Here is a 17108-nt window from a genome sequence, read left to right as displayed (position 1 = left end):
TATTCTCAACTGCACCAGTCTCAGATTGATCTCTTTCCTCACTATATCCCTGACTCCCACATCGTATCCGAGCCCCCCACCCCCTGCATCCCCCCAAACCCAACCCCACCCCCACCCCCCACTTCACTGGTTTAAATCCTCCCGAGCAGCTCTAACAAATCTCCCTGCCACTATATTAGTCCCATTCCAATTTAGGTGCAATCCATCCTTCTTGTACTGGTCAGTTCTATCCCAAAAGAGATTCCAATGGTCCAAAAATGTGAATCCTTCTCCTATACACCAACTCCTCAGCCATTCATTCATCTGCTCTATCCTCCTATTCCTGTCCTGACTAGCTCGAAGCACATGGAGTAATCCAGATATTACTACACCCAAAGGCCTCCTTTTTAAATTCCTGCCTAACTCTGTAATCTCCCTTCAGAATCTCAGCCTTTCCCCTCCTATGTTGTTGATTCCATTGTGGACAATGACCTCTTGCTGGCCCCTCTCCCCCTTGAGAACATCCTGCAACCTCACTGAGACATCCTTGATCCTGTTACCAGGGAAGCAACGCACCATTCTGAATTTTTGCTGCTGGCCACAGAAACGTCTGTCTGTACCTCGGACTGGAGATTCCCCCTAACAAAATTGATCTCTTGGAATCCGACATTTCCCTCGTTGCGTTAGAACAAGTCTCTCAACATCAGGGAGATCAAATGTAAAGTTAGGGCAGGTTTCACCAAGCATCTCTGCCAGGCCCTCAGGGGCCAAATGGACCACCCAGTCACCACCCATTTTAATTCTCCTTCCCACTTCCTTTCCGTCACGACCGTCCTTGGCCTCCTCCATTACCACAATGAATCAAACCGCAAATTGGAGGAATAACACCTCATCTTCTGCCTGGGCAGCCTACGGTCCAGAGGTTTACCTCAGATTACAACAGGATCTGGACCAGATGGGCCAATGGGCTGAGAAGTGGCAGATTGAGTTTAATTCAGATAAATATGAGGTGCTGCATTTTAGGAAAGCAAATCTTAGCAGGACTTATACACTTAATGGTAAGGTCCTAGGGAGCTGAACAAAAGACCTTAGAGTGTAGGTTCATAGCTCCTTGAAAGTGGAGTTGCATGTAGATAGGGTAGTGAAGAAGGCGTTTGGTGTGCTTTCCTTTGTTGGTCAGAGTATTGAGTACAGGAGTTGGGAGATCATGTTGCGGCTGTACAGGACATTGGTTAGGCCACTGTTAGAATATTGCATGCAATTCTGGTCTCCTTCTTATCGGAAAGATGTTGTGAAACTTGAAAGTGTTCAGAAAAGATTTACAAGGATGTTGCCACGGTTGGAGGATTTGAGCTATAGGGAGAGGATGAACAGGCTGGGGCTGTTTTCCCTGGAGTGTTGGAGGCTGAGGGGTGACCTGCTAGAGGTTTACAAAATTATGAGGGGCATGGATACGATAAATAGGCAAAGTCTTTTACCTGTGTTCAGGGAGTCCAGAACTAGAGGGCATAAGTTTAGGGTGAGAGGGGAAAGATATAAAAGAGACCTAAGGGGCAGTTTCTTCATGCAGAGGGTGGTACATGTATGGAATGAGCTGCCTGAGGAAGTGGTGGAGGCTGGTACAATTGCAACATTTAAGAGGCTTTTGGATGGGTGTATGAATAGGAAGGGTTTGGAGAGATATGAGCCGGGTGTTGGCAGGTGGGACTAGATTGGGTTTGGTATATCTGGTCGGCATGGACGAGTTGGTCCGAATATCTAGGAACTCCCTCCCTTGGTGGTATGTGTTGGCCCAGTCGAAGTGGTGTCCTTCCTCATATAAGGATAATAGTGAGAAAGTGTCATGTCATTTTGTGGCTAGTTGATTTTCATGTATCCTGGTGGCTAGTTTTCTGCCTGTTTGTCCGATGTAGTGTTTGTTACAGTTCTTGCATGGTATTTTGTAAATGACATTAGTTTTGCTTGTTGTCTTTATAGACATCATAGTAAACCACACACTCACCAACACACTAAAACAACAGCTAATGAACTTGAAAGACCCTATACAGACAACAACAAAACTAATGTCATTTACAAAATACCATGCAAGCACTGTAACAAAAACTACATTGGACAAACAGGCAGAAAACTAGTCACCCGGATACACGAACATCAACTAGCCACAAAACAACATTACCCTCTCTCACTAATATCCTTAAATACAGATGAGAAAGGACACCACTTTGATAGGGACAACGCATTCATCCTAGAACAAGCCAAACAGAGACACACATGAGAATTCCTGGAAGCATGGCATTCTAACCGGAATTCTATCAACAAACACATTGACTTGGACACCATTTACCACCCCTGAGAAAAAGAAATGGAAATGATATCAACAATCCAAAGAAACCAAACATATAAATAGAAAGCAGGAAGCATCAGCAATGCTTCGTCCAGAGGCTCACTGAAGATATTACCTAATATGGTGTCAAAATGTCTGAAAATGAACCTTCCAGCTCAGTGAGCAAACCTAGATCCAGAACCTCAACCTGAGCTACAAATCTTCTCAAAACTCACTTAGAAAAGGAAGCTTAGTGAATTAGTCTGTTGCCAGAATGTCTTGTATAATTGCTCAGAAAGTGTATCATGCATAGACGGCATCATGTTGTGCTACTTTCCTGAGTAGATTTTATGAAAGATGTGTAAAGACATATGCACTTATACCAGTGTCAGTCTTGGCATATAGCACATGTGGCCCATTCTATATGGGATCTATCACTTAAATGGGAAAAAAAAGCTTCTGAGTTGTTGCCATGCTGGTTGATTGGCAAGACTTTGTTTGGGGGAGGTGTTACCATGGAGAATGAACCAATTAATGAGGTCTGATAGTTAACTACCAAGCATCGGTTAAAATTTAAACCAGGCAGGTCGACTGATCAAGGAATTGCCTTGAGAAATTAACCAGAGAAAAGGTGTCATCTATTTTATTGAATTGAAACAGGTGCAGTGTGTGTATACATTGCTTCGTTCTGCAAAAAAAGGACATTGTGTATTAAGATATGTAGCGTCCAGTGCATGCAAGTGGACCACATTATGTGCCTGACTACCAATCTTAAATTGTTTGTCAGTATAATTCTTTTCATATTCAGCTTACTTAACATATTACGACTTACTGAGATAGCATTCACTGTCAAGCTCCCTAGCAGTCACTAGATTAGATTCCCTACAGTACAGAAGCAGGCCCTTTGGCCCAACAAGCCCAAAGAGTCCAGACCCATTCTCCTACATTTACCCCTGACAAATGTACCTAACAATTTAACATGGCCAATTCACCTGACCTGCCCATCTATGGATTGTGGAAGGAAACCCATGCAGACACGGGGAGAATGTGCAAATTGCTTGAGGTTGGAATTGAACTCAGGTCTCTGGCATTGTGAGGCAGCAATGCTAACCATTGAGCCACCATGCCACCCTAGTCAATCACATAGTTATCGCCAAGCAGAAGGCCTTTGTTAATGACAATTGGCCACTATTACACAGGCCATTTAGCTGCAGATGCCAGCTGAATCTCCCTTTGCACATACCTTGACTCTAGCTTAACAACTTTAAAAAAGTGTGTCTTTTTCTCTGCAATTTCAAATTCTAAATGACTACCAAATGATTAATTAAAAACTTGAAGTGCGGAATATAAATAGCAAGGAAAGAATAAACCATGGATGTTAAAGAAGATTTCAATGGACGCCTCATTTCCAACTACTGCATACGGAAACAACTACCCTGAATTTCTGATACATAGTGGCTATTCCAGTGATAATAACAAATAGCTGTGTGCATTAAACAAGTCATGGATGCATCATTTACTCCAACAAGCCAACTCTCCACTGGAAAATGACAAAGACATAGCAGGGCTCTACAATTTGACAAAATGACAAAACTCCCCCATGACCAGTGAGTTATAGATATAATGCACCAAGGTTCTTTAATCAAAGGACATATTTGTGACAGGTAAGAATTTCATCTACTGAATGTCAATCTTGCTCAGATCCATTGACATTACACTGTTGATGTGAGTACTTGTTTTTCTGGAAGCTGCGGAAATGCCTTCATTTCATGAATATCCATGTTCACTGGCATTCTTCAATTGAGAAAGCCTCGAGGTATTTAACTCTTGAAGAAGCATGAAACCTAGCCAAATTCCAGATTGTAAGCTCTTAATTAGAAGGGGGAAACAATTGTCCAGAGACCACCTCCAGCATGAAGATTAAGCTGACAATCAACAAAACAAGGGGCCAGCTCATTTCAATTGCAGTAGACATGTCCTTTCACCAACTTTTCACTCAAGATTTCAATTCAGCAGAAAACCTGAGCTACACATCACATTTAGAGAGCATATTTTATACCAGGAAATAAAGCCACCTAAGTAAAATGTGTCTAGAATGTCACTGCTCAGAAATGATTTGGAGATGCTGGTGTTGGACTGGGGTGTACAAAGTTCAAAATCACACAACACCAGGTTATAGTCCAACAGGTTTAATTGGAAGCACAATAGCTTTCGGAGCACTGCTCATTCATCAGGTGATGAAGGAGCGTTGCTCTGAAAGCTATTGTGCTTCCAATTAAACCTGTTGGAATATAACCTGGTGTTGTGTGCTTTTTACCTTTGTACAGCTCAGAAAGGCTAACATATTTTACATCTGTAACTATTCTACATTTTCCCTTGCTATCTCTTTTAATTCTTCATCTGGGCTGCATCTCTAAAGAAAATAGTTGATACTTTTGTAGCAATGTTAATGTCAAGGTGTAAGTATAATTATCGCTATTTTGTCATCAAACACAACACAATGAAAACAGTAAAGGCCATCAAATTACTTAGAAAATTAAATAATGTGCTCTAGTATTATTTGAAGAATAAATGTCAACCAAGACACTGTGATAACTCACGTAAAATCGGATTATTTTACATTCACCTGTAAAGATAGGTATCTTGCTTTACTATCAAATCCTAAAGACAGTGATGAACAATTAGGCACTGTATTAATCCCTCAGCACCACACTGAAAGTTTAGTCAAAAGGACATGAGTTGCAATTATCATACTTGACAAGGAATTAAGTACTTTTGAAATGTAGTCACTGTTGCAATATGGATAACACAGCAGCCAACTGATAAACAGCTATGCTCTACAACCAACAATATCATATAATCTGTTGGCGGGAGGATAAAATATTGGCTACATCTCCTTCAAATACTGCAACACAATGGGATCTTTTACAGCCACTTTTGAAAACACAGACTGAAGCTGGATACCTTCAGTAAAAAAGTGATGTTAGTCTGGAGATTGGAATATGAACCTTCAGTCTTCTAATTGAAAGGCCAAGGAAGTACGAGCGAGACACAGCTGACTGCCTAAGATTGGCTATTCACATGTCTGGGAGAAGACTTAAACTTTCAATCTTTTAACTCAGGTGATATTACTGAACCAAGGCTGACACTTGCTGAAAGGCGTACACTGTCCAACTGATTATTCTTCACATGTGAGGCGAGGCAGTGAACCATGGATTTTGCTTATACCATCTGTTTGCTGTTGTGACATACATTGAATAGTTGGTATCAGAAAATAGGCAGAACTCCTGTTGGCTTAGAAATTCATCGTATTTGTATTTAGAAATGGTTTCCAGTGAAAAGATGGGAAGTGTAACTGCTCAGCTGTGCTGGTAGGTAGAAAATCAATCCAAGTTCCATCTATCCGGAGGTCCCTGCTGGGAGGCTTGACATTGAGTGTGACCAGGCTCAGCTGCTATACCCTAAAAGATAAATGGTCCACTAACATTCACTGCCTGGAGTCACACATGATGAAACTGCATTTTGTCAGGGTGCAGTTTAGATCAACATTGTCTTGACAGCATGAGAAAAAAATGGCATAGAAATATTAACGTGCTTCTTCATTTGAAATCAATCTTTCAGCTGGACTCTTCGCTACAAATCTTCAATCATCTGAATCCATATTCATCAGATGATTCATCCTCATACAAAATGTTTAAATAGGACATCATAAATAGCTACTTAAATATTGCGGTTTAGAACTTATTTCAGATACTACATGTTTTTCATGGCTGAATAGTGTCTCAATGTTCCTTAAAGAGAGGATAGAGTATACAGTATGAATATTTTATAGGATGAATCAAGTACAGAATAGATTAATCACTAAAACATATAATTTGATAAGACTTGAAAATATACGGGAATTGAAATTTATAATTGTCTCACATGCATTTCTTCTGATGCAGGCAGCATGCCAATGTTGTATTTTTTGTTAATTTAAAGGATTTAGTCAAAATTGAGTGCACTGTTGAGTGGCTGCATGTCTCAGTCTGGAGTACGAAATCTTGAGAGGATGATATAATTTCAAGATTACTTGTGGTACCTGAAGTCAATCTGTACCTCTTAAAAGGAGGGCACATTTTGATTAGAATTGGAAGACAGTTTACTCTGAGAAGGAAACAAACAATGGCACTGGATGACAGAAAGCATTCTCCAAGGTTCTGTGACATAGCAGTGGAAGCTAATGGACAGGGAAAGAGAGATCATTTATCCATTAGGAAACAGAAGCTCCTAAAGACAGACACTTCTAACATAATGGGAACAGTTAGCTGTCACTGTCTATAGTGTTCAATAGTTTGATGCACCTGTGTTTGACTATATTATTTTATCCATTGATTTGTGCAGTTGTCCTTGAGTGCGTAAGTATGTGCATGGAACTCAAAAGAAAACTGAAAATGTTCCATAGAATAGCTTGGTCATCTCGTTATATATAAATACTGTTAGTTCTGAGATATTTTAAAGTATTGTAAATAAACTTGTGGATTTAGAACAATTACCATCTCTGCATAGTTCTGCCACAAATAAGACATCGAAGCTACACAGGGAGCTGACAAATATATAACATTGTCAGGTTCAGCAGTGTAACCCTGAAGATCACATGCAATACCACCAGATGTTCAATGACCTCTGTACTAGCCAAAATCAGTGAATGTGTCTTCAACTGTTGTGTCCTCACAATAGAACATTTAGCTCACATATATTCAATGCACCACTGTCTTAATTTAAGTACCAATAATCTCAATCAATAGTGACTTACACTGCACATTCATAGCATTGCCCTCACCATTGCACACTTGGTGTTACAGCCTCATACACATATCTTGCAGCACAGGTATTAGCAGCTTAGAATTTATTATCGCAAAAAGGCAATTTACAGTTTTTGCTTCCAAGCATCAATTATTTTTCTTGCAGATATTGGACGATATGAAAGAAGTACATCAGAGTGTCCTTCCAGTAATATTGGATCCGCAATCTTTTCTTTCCCTTTAAGATGACATTGCAGCAGAAGGAGGGTTCAGGTGGAACTTCTACCTGTTACTGACCCTTTCGTGATGATGACTAACTTTCACATATTGCAGCTTACGCAGCCATACTCTAGGTGAGAACTTCATTGTTGTACAGGAAAATAGGACGATCTGTAATGAAGAACCTACTGTAGAGAAGCAAGAGGATGAAGTCCATTTAAAATCAGCATCAGCATAAAGGATTTTTAAATGAAGCTCTCAGGCAGGATTTAATGACACCTACTGGGTCTTCTCTAAGTAATCAAACAGTAGGCCTTCTGACAGTAGTCCACATCAATACTCGTAAGAACACAGGAATCTTGCCTTTGGAGCCTGTTTCATCATTTGTAGCTGATTTAGTTGCGGCCACTTTACCTTTTGCCCTCCTAAATTTTATCCTTGTATATCAAAAATCTACTTAACTCGGCTAAAACAAATTCATTGACTCAGCCTCCACTACTTTGTAAGCAAAAGAATTCAACATACTAATGACCCTCTGAGAGAAAGAAGAGCATCCTCATTTCCATCTTAAAAAGAAATCTAAAACAAAAACAGAAAATTCTGGAGTAGTTCAGCAGGTCTGGCAGCATCTGTGGAGAGAAAGCCAGCATTAAAGTTTTGAGTCCAGTGACCCTTCTTCAGTTCTTTCACTTCAAAGATGCTGTGAGACTCGTTGATTTTCTCCAGCTCTTTGTGTTTCTGTTTCAGATTGCCAGCAGTCACAGTTCCTTGTTTTTCTTTAAAAAGGAGCCTCTTATTTTTAGTCTGCCCCCAGTTCTACTCTCTCCCATAGAGGAAATATCCTTTGATTACCCAATCTATCTAACAAATCACCTTAGGATCTCATAGAAACACAGAGTGATCCATTCAGGCTATCAGGTTTGCTCGATGATTTTGGAGTTGTGTTCAACAGCTTCTTTCATTCTGCTTTGTCTACCGCTTAGGTTTCAAAGCAGTCACCTCTTATTCTTCCAAACCGAGAGAATACAATGTGCCCAAGCTCTCTTCTTTAGATAGTCTGACCAGCCCAGGAGAAAATCTGGTGAAAACCGAAAGAATTGTGGATGCCGTAAATCAGAAACAAAAACAGAAATTGCTGGAAAAGCTCAGCAGGTCTAGCAGCATCTGTGGATAGAAAACAGAGTTAAGGTTTCGGGTCAAGTGGCCTTTCCTCAGAACATAAATTTGGTGAACATTTATTGCACTCAATCTATGATGTAATATGCATCTTGAGGTAAGGAGACCAAATCTGCACATGGTAGTTTAGATGTGGTCTAACTGATATTCTAAGCAATTGAAGGATGCCTTTATTACTTCTGTACTCAAATCTTTTGTGATAAAGGTTAACATACCACTTGTAATTGCACAAATTTGTAATTTGTGACTTAGTGATGCAGACATCCAGATCCCTTTGTATATCTACATGCTCAGCCAGCCTGGAACATAAAATGCATTGGAATATTTACTGACCAGTAACAAGAGTGAATACAATGCTAGAGTGAAAAGAGTATGCATGTTTAGGAGCAGGATGTCTAAGTGGTAATTCATTGGGCATGAGGGGCCTGCAGTTAGGCCAAGGAGAGAGGGTAACACTGCTGTCAGGTTGTTACTGCAGATGTCATGTCTGAGGTCTGCAGTGAAGGAAACATCGGAAGTTGGAAGGATGACCTATAGAAAAGGCTGACGAGCCTACAGACAGGAATGTATAATGCATTGGATGCTCTGCCAAATCTACAGAAGAATCCACAAACTCAACAAACAGTTCTTCCTAGCCCTATCAGAGATTAAAGACAGTAATTACCAAAAACTTTCATGTACTTACCCCCACACTCGTGGCCCCTCAACTATTCCAGAATCTTCCACAGGCCTGTCGGACGCCATTACACATGTGGCCTCCACAGCGCCCGCGGCACCAAAGGCCGCCGCCGACCGTGACGTCACTTCCGCCCCCACCGACCTCGGAGCCCCCGCGATCGCCGCCCCTACAACTGCCCCGGTGACCACCACACACACAACCGCTTCCATGATCGCCGACGGACCCGCGACCCACGCGGCCACCGGGAATGACCACCACTCCTCCGTCGCCGCAACCATTTCCGCCCCTCCGGTTGCCGTCGACGCAGCCACTTCCGCCCCCACTGACATCACTAACCTGCAGGAGCACAAATCCTCAGGTTTCCCCGCCCCCACGCCGTCTTTCGTCACTACGCATAACCCCGCCCATAACCCCGCCCCCACGCCATCTCCCGTCGCTTCACGTAACCCCGCCCCCACGCTTATTTCCGTCACGACGCATGACCCCGCCCCCACGTCGAGCAACGTCACCACGTCTAACTCCGCCCCTACTTCGATCTCTGTCCCCACCCCTAACCCCGCCCCCAGCTCCAGCTCCAGCTCCAGTCCCACACCAGGTCCTAGCTCCCAGCCTTGCCGGATTTTCACCATCCCTCCAGATCTCCCCCTCTCTGAGGATGAAAGATCAGTCCTCAGCAGGGGCCTCACCTTCGTTCCCCTACGCCCTCGGATTAATGAGTTCAACACGCAGCGAGATATTGAACAATTCTTCCGCCGCCTTCGCCTCCGTGCCTACTTTCACAACCAAGACTCCCGCCCACCCTCTGACGACCCCTTCTCCCGCCTCCAACACACCCCATCCACCTGGACACCCCGTGCAGGCCTCCTACCCGCCCTCGACCTCTTTATAGCCAACTGCCGCCGTGACATCAACCGACTCAACCTGTCCACCCCTCTCACCCACTCCAACCTCTCACCCTCAGAACGTGCAGCCCTCCACTCCCTCCGCTCCAATCCCAACCTCACCATCAAACCCGCAGACAAGGGAGGCGCGGTGGTAGTTTGGCGCACTGACCTGTACACCGCTGAAGCCAAACGCCAGCTCGCGGACGCCTCCTCTTATCGCCCCCTTGACCACGACCCCACCTCCCACCACCAAACCATCATCTCCCAGACCATCCAGGACCTCATCACCTCAGGGGATCTCCCATCCACCGCCTCCAACCTCATAGTCCCACAACCCCGCACCGCCCGTTTCTACCTCCTGCCCAAAATCCACAAACCTGCCTGCCCCGGCCGACCCATTGTCTCAGCCTGCTCCTGCCCCACCGAACTCATCTCCCAATACCTCGACACGGTCCTGTCCCCTTTAGTCCAAGAACTCCCCACCTACGTTCGGGACACCACCCACGCCCTCCACCTCCTCCAGGATTTTCGCTTCCCCGGTCCCCAACGCCTTATTTTCACTATGGACATCCAGTCCCTGTACACCTCCATCCCCCATCACGAAGGACTCAAAGCCCTCCGCTTCTTCCTTTCCCGCCGCACCAACCAGTACCCTTCCACTGACACCCTCCTTCGACTGACTGAACTGGTCCTCACCCTGAATAACTTCTCTTTTCAATCCTCCCACTTCCTCCAAACTAAAGGAGTTGCCATGGGCACCCGCATGGGCCCCAGCTATGCCTGCCTCTTCGTAGGATATGTGGAACAGTCCATCTTCCGCAACTACACTGGCACCACCCCCCACCTTTTCCTCCGCTACATCGATGACTGTATCGGCGCTGCCTCGTGCTCCCACGAGGAGGTTGAACAGTTCATCAACTTTACTAACACCTTCCATCCCGACCTGAAATTCACCTGGACTGTCTCAGACTCCTCCCTCCCCTTCCTAGACCTTTCCATTTCTATCTCGGGCGACCGACTCAACACAGACATCTATTATAAACCGACTGACTCCCACAGCTACCTGGACTACACCTCCTCCCACCCTGAACCCTGTAAAAACGCCATCCCATATTCCCAATTCCTTCGTCTCCGCCGCATCTGCTCCCAGGAGGACCAATTCCAACACCGCACAGCCCAGATGGCCTCCTTCTTCAAGGACCGCAGATTCCCCCCAGACGTGATCGACGATGCCCTCCACCGCATCTCCTCCACTTCCCGCTCCTCCGCCCTTGAGCCCCGCTCCTCCAACCGCCACCAAGACAGAACCCCACTGGTTCTCACCTACCACCCCACCAACCTGCGCATACAACGTATTATCCGCCGCCATTTCCGCCACCTCCAAACGGACCCCACCACCAAGGATATATTTCCCTCCCCTCCCCTATCAGCGTTCCGCAAGGACCACTCCCTTCGTGACTCCCTTGTCAGATCCACACCCCCCACCAACCCAACCTCCACCCCCGGCACCTTCCCCTGCAACCGCAGGAAATGTAAAACTTGCGCCCACACCTCCACACTCACTTCCCTCCAAGGCCCCAAGGGATCCTTCCATATCCGCCACAAGTTCACCTGTACCTCCACACACATCATCTATTGCATCCGCTGCACCCGATGTGGCCTCCTCTATATTGGTGAGACAGGCCGCTTACTTGCGGAACGCTTCAGAGAACACCTCTGGGCCGCCCGAACCAACCAACCCAATCACCCCGTGGCTCAACACTTTAACTCCCCCTCCCACTCCACCGAGGACATGCAGGTCCTTGGACTCCTCCACCGGCAGAACACAACTACACGACGGCTGGAGGAGGAGCGCCTCATCTTCCGCCTGGGAACCCTCCAACCACAAGGTATGAATTCAGATTTCTCCAGCTTCCTCATTTCCCCTCCCCCCACCTTGTCTCAGTCGGTTCCCTCAACTCAGCACCGCCCTCCTAACCTGCAATCCTCTTCCTGACCTCTCCGCCCCCACCCCACTCCGGCCTATCACCCTCACCTTGACCTCCTTCCACCTATCCCACCTCCATCGCCCCTCCCCCTAGTCCCTCCTCCCTACCTTTTATCTCAGCCTGCTTGGCTCTCTCTCTCTTATTCCTGATGAAGGGCTTATGCTCGAAACGTCGAATTCTCTATTCCTGAGATGCTGCCTGGCCTGCTGTGCTTTGACCAGCAACACATTTGCAGAAATGATCTGTGAGCATTGTCAACGAGGATGGAGGATCCGAACTTGGTATGAGCTTTGGCACCGAACTTTGCACAGAGCTGGAAACCATTCCTTTTAGTCTGGAAAGAATGACCAACTCCATGAAAATACTTGCATTACACAGTATACAATTGAACAGCAAATCTCAGCTTCCAGTACAGTATAACCAGAAGATGTAATACCCACAAGTCAAAACCATGAAGTACTGTGGACATTTAAATTTATAACTCTAAAATCAGTTTTTAAACAAGGAATGATAGCTGTTAATTTAAATTAAGTGGCTGCATGGAGATAGAAATCCATGGAATGTCAAACCAAATGATATGTAGGGAACGACAAACAGCAATCCTTCAAAGGGGAAGAAGAAAGTCAAAACAGACTGGTCTGTGATCTCTGGTGACTACAAAAGTAATGAGGGGCTGATGACTCTCTGCTCAACAGCATGCCTTGTCCCGCAGATTATGTCCCAAATTGTGGACACATTTTGTGTTGAAGGCAGCCCCTTCAGAAGCTTCTTTAAATGACCTCACGTATGCCAATGAGTTAACGTACCTGCGAGTATTAGCCTGGTAAAGAGAATTAATGTTGTTTAAAAATTAACGTTGTTTAAAGTGACCCCTTTACTCTGTTATGCAGATAAAGGATTCTCTCAGATAAAAACAATGACTGCAGATGCTGGAAACCAGATTCTGGATTAGTGGTGCTGGAAGAGCACAGCAGTTCAGGCAGCATCCAAAGTGCAGCGAAATCGACGTTTCGGGCAAAAGCCCTTCATCAGGAATAAAAGCAGTGAGCCTAAAGCGTGGAAAGATAATCTCTCTACGCTCACTGCCTTTATTCCTGATGAAGGGCTTTTGCCCAAAACGTCGATGTTGCTGCACTTTGGATGCTGCCTGAACTGCTGTGCTCTTCCAGCACCACTAATCCAGAAAAAGGATTCTCTCAGTCTGAGGGGTAGAAACTAACAAGGTGAAAGGAATAGGACGACAGAAGAACTCTCTCATCTTAAACGTTGGAGTTCAGCCACAATTAAAAGGAATCAGAACAACAAAACCTCATCCAACTTGTGAATTAAGCATGCTGAAATTGACTGTTCAACTCTCAATGTCAATGTTGCTAGTAAACTCCACTACAATGACCACAATGTACAATTTGTGAACAATCCAGTGACTGATTTGCAAATCTGTTTTTTGAACTTTTAGCTTCTTGGACTAACCTCTTCTTTCTAATCCATGTGGTCTGTGCTTTGATATTAATTCTCCTCATATATGGTAATTAATGAACTCATTCTTGATAGCTCAAGAAAGCTTGGTTAAAAAGTTGGCACATTTAAAACATAAGTTTATTTAAGTATGGAAGAAATGTATTCACAAAGCATCAGTTTTAAATTAATTTCGTTGCAAACATTTGATGGGCGGGAGGTGGGGGGGGGTAAGGCAAATAAAGAAAAAGAGGCACCCTCCTCACTAATGATCCTAATGATCTGGCGTAGCCAGTCTGCGGATCCTTTTCAGGGGGTGAGCATAACATTGAATACAGTATCAGAAGCTCACATGAATTCAAGCGCAGATTGCAGCTATCATGGCTGCAGGTACTGGTGCTAAAAGGGGTTTATAGTGACTCATGGCAGTCCAACAATTTGGGTTTCAACAAATTATCAAGATTTAGAAGCATCACAGTGGCAGTGAACCCATGTTATATTAAGTCAAGCAAAACATGGAAGTCAGACACGAGGAGACTACACAGGCATGATAAGTTGACTTCTGCAGGAAATATTGGATGGATTGATTGACAAAGGTAGTTGGAAGGGCTGCTTGTTGAGGTTTGTATTTCATCATCCAGGATGTAGTACCGTGGGACTTGCTACAATCACAGTGATCTTCACATATTATATTTTCATATTACACAGTTTCTTCAAAAATAATTGAGAAGTTATTTTACTGTTAAAACAAAAAGCTGCTCAAACCACAATGTCACTTAATTTCAAAGTGGATCACGGTGGTTAAAAATCCAGATATGCCCATCTCAAGAATATACTCAAAAAGAACTTTCAGTAAGTTGATAATTAGAAGTGGGTAGTGAAAATTCAATGCCACCTGGGTGCCCAGCATGGGCAATAGATAACTTGAAGCAATCTCCCCATGGAGTAGGCTGCAACTCCTTTGCCTTTAAGCAGATACTCGGATCACAGCCAAGTTCAGTTTGACACACCGATTAATGCAATTACCTTCCCACAGAGTACATGGAGGGTCTGTGAGGGTGGGGAGTCACTGCAGGAGGTCACAGTTTGAGCTATAGCAGCAGTGAAAGTGAGTCATGTCATAATTCCTTGAGCATACAGACTGCAATTGAGCAGAGTGCTGGACCACTCTGAATAGAGTGTTGTTTTTGTTTCTGCCACATGTTGAACAGGCATCTTGGCACAACTCTGCACTGTTTTGTCCTCTGCAAACATGGTCACCATCACTTATACAATTAGTTCCAAAGCATCCTGTGTGCAGTTACAAGGTCTGCACTGAGTCAGGCTTCAAAAAGCCAGTTCCCCGAGCAACTTTTTACAGGCGACAAAGCATGCTAACCCCTTGGCTGCAAAGCAGACTCAGGCAAATGTCAGCAGTGAGAATGGTTCCAAACTGGATGAAACCTACAGAGAACAAAAAGATACAGTGGTGTGGGGACATTACAGATAAGGGACCAATGGACGCCCAGTGGCAACCTCAAAAGCAGTACAGGGTCAGTGCAGTCAGGCTCCCAGTAGTGATAAACCAGAATGGAGTGATTCATTTTCAGAACCATGCTGTCCCATCTCAACAAGTGTATGACAGCAGGAAGAATGGGGAGCAACTGGATGCTGGGCCTTTGCAAAAGGTAAAGGAGGCCACATTAAGTTATATTCCCTTTTCCTTCAATAAGGCTGAGACCTTCAAATGCAAGAGTGCACTTCATGTCATCATCTGCTAAGGAGTCATCTCTTATTATGCTTTGATTCTCTCCTTCAACAGGAAGCAGCCAAAGTGAGTGTATAGGATCCTGGGGTGGCTGCAGTTGCCCCTGGGTGTGAAGATGATTATGCAGGTATGACATTCCATAATTCATCACATTGCAGCAACTGGAAGCATTCACATATGCCCAGGCATCAATAGTGCATGCCAGCATACAATTTGACCTCTCATAGATCTGCACAGTGGTTACACATGGTGATCGGTGTTGACGAGAACCGATGGAAAATGCTAGCAGAAATCCTCTGTGATTGCTGCCTACGTTCCGCATTACTATCCTCTGTTAGCCAGGGCATAACCCTGGTGTCTCACTGCTCTCTTTTGCAGATGTTGCACAAGAAAGCAATCTGGACCCTGAAGGGAGTGCTGCATCTAGAGAGGGAACAGCAGGAAATGTTTTTACTGAAGTCTTCAATAAATTATATTTCCCAGGCTCCCCAAAAGACTACTGCAGAAGTCATGCTGTTGGTTTTGACCTTTGCCATGGGACACTATCTATTTTCTGCTGTATTGATGCATTTCTTAGACCATACTAATATATTATGTGACAAATTGATTTCTAAGTCCACAAAGGCTCTCCTGAAAGGTACATTTTGCAGCAATTCAGTTAGCCTACAATTCCATTTCTATTGCCTGCATTGCTATAAGTTGTCACTCATTTAGCATCTGTTGAAGAAGAGGAAGTGCCATGTCCCTATAGTGAATAATCTTGAGCTGTCAAGAATTGAAACGGTATCAACTTTTTTGTCACCTCAGATGTGAACATGCAGCTGCAGAATATGTTCAAGAGAGAGGAGATAATGGATAGTCTAGACCACAGGGAAAGGCATGCAAAATTAGCTGAGGTAAACATTGAGGACATTTATGATGGTTGATATCACTGGGATATGGCCAAGGAAGGCCAGACACTTAATGAACGACAGATCTTCTGTTATCTTATCAATTCTCTCCTATGTTAAGATCCAGGTGGGCCCGACTTAGAAAGGCCAGCATATTGTGCAGTATCTCAGCTTAACTCACCTGCATGCCATAGCAGATAAAGAACATAGGTTGCTGGCTACTCAGTAATTGATACAGAGCTTTACAGAACTCTCTAAAGCTCCTTAAGAGAGTTTAAGGAACTCTCTTAAAAATGTCCTGAGGCAGAAATGATCAACCTCTGAACACCCACAAGCATCTTCATTTGTACTAGGTATTGCACCAACTAGTGCCGGGTTTTCCCTCAGTATCCTAAGGGATCTAAACGCCACACCTAACTAGACATTACATACAATCTTGAAGGTAAAGCCAGTCTCTTTAACCTCTCTTGTGGAGTTCAGCAGTTTTGTCCAGGATTGGATTAAGGCTGTAATAAGATCTGGTACAATTTGGTGGAAGTAGAGACTATAAGAGTGATAAAGATGTACAGCATGGAAACAGTCCAACCCATCCATGCCAACCAGATATCCCAACCCAATCTACTCCCACCTGCCAGCACCCGTCCCATATCCCTTCAAACCCTTCCTATTCATATACCCATGCAGATGCCTCTTAAATGTTGCAATTGTACCAGGCTCCACCACTTCTTCTGGCAGCTCAATCCATACACTTAACACCCTCTGTGTGAAACAGTTGCCCTATAGGTCTCTTATATCTTTCCCCTCTCACCCTAAACCTATGCCCTCTCGTTCTGGACTCCCCCGCCCAAGAGAAAAGACTTTGCCTATTTACCCTATCCATGCCCCTCATAATTTTGTAAACCTCTATAAGGTCACCCCTCAGCCTCCGACGCACCAGGGAAAACAGCCCCAGCCTGTTCAGCCTCTCCCTATAGCTCAAATCCT

Source organism: Hemiscyllium ocellatum, chromosome 11, assembly GCF_020745735.1.
Source record: "Hemiscyllium ocellatum isolate sHemOce1 chromosome 11, sHemOce1.pat.X.cur, whole genome shotgun sequence".
Lineage (NCBI taxonomy): Eukaryota > Metazoa > Chordata > Chondrichthyes > Orectolobiformes > Hemiscylliidae > Hemiscyllium > Hemiscyllium ocellatum.
Note: the sequence above shows the minus strand (reverse complement) of the source record.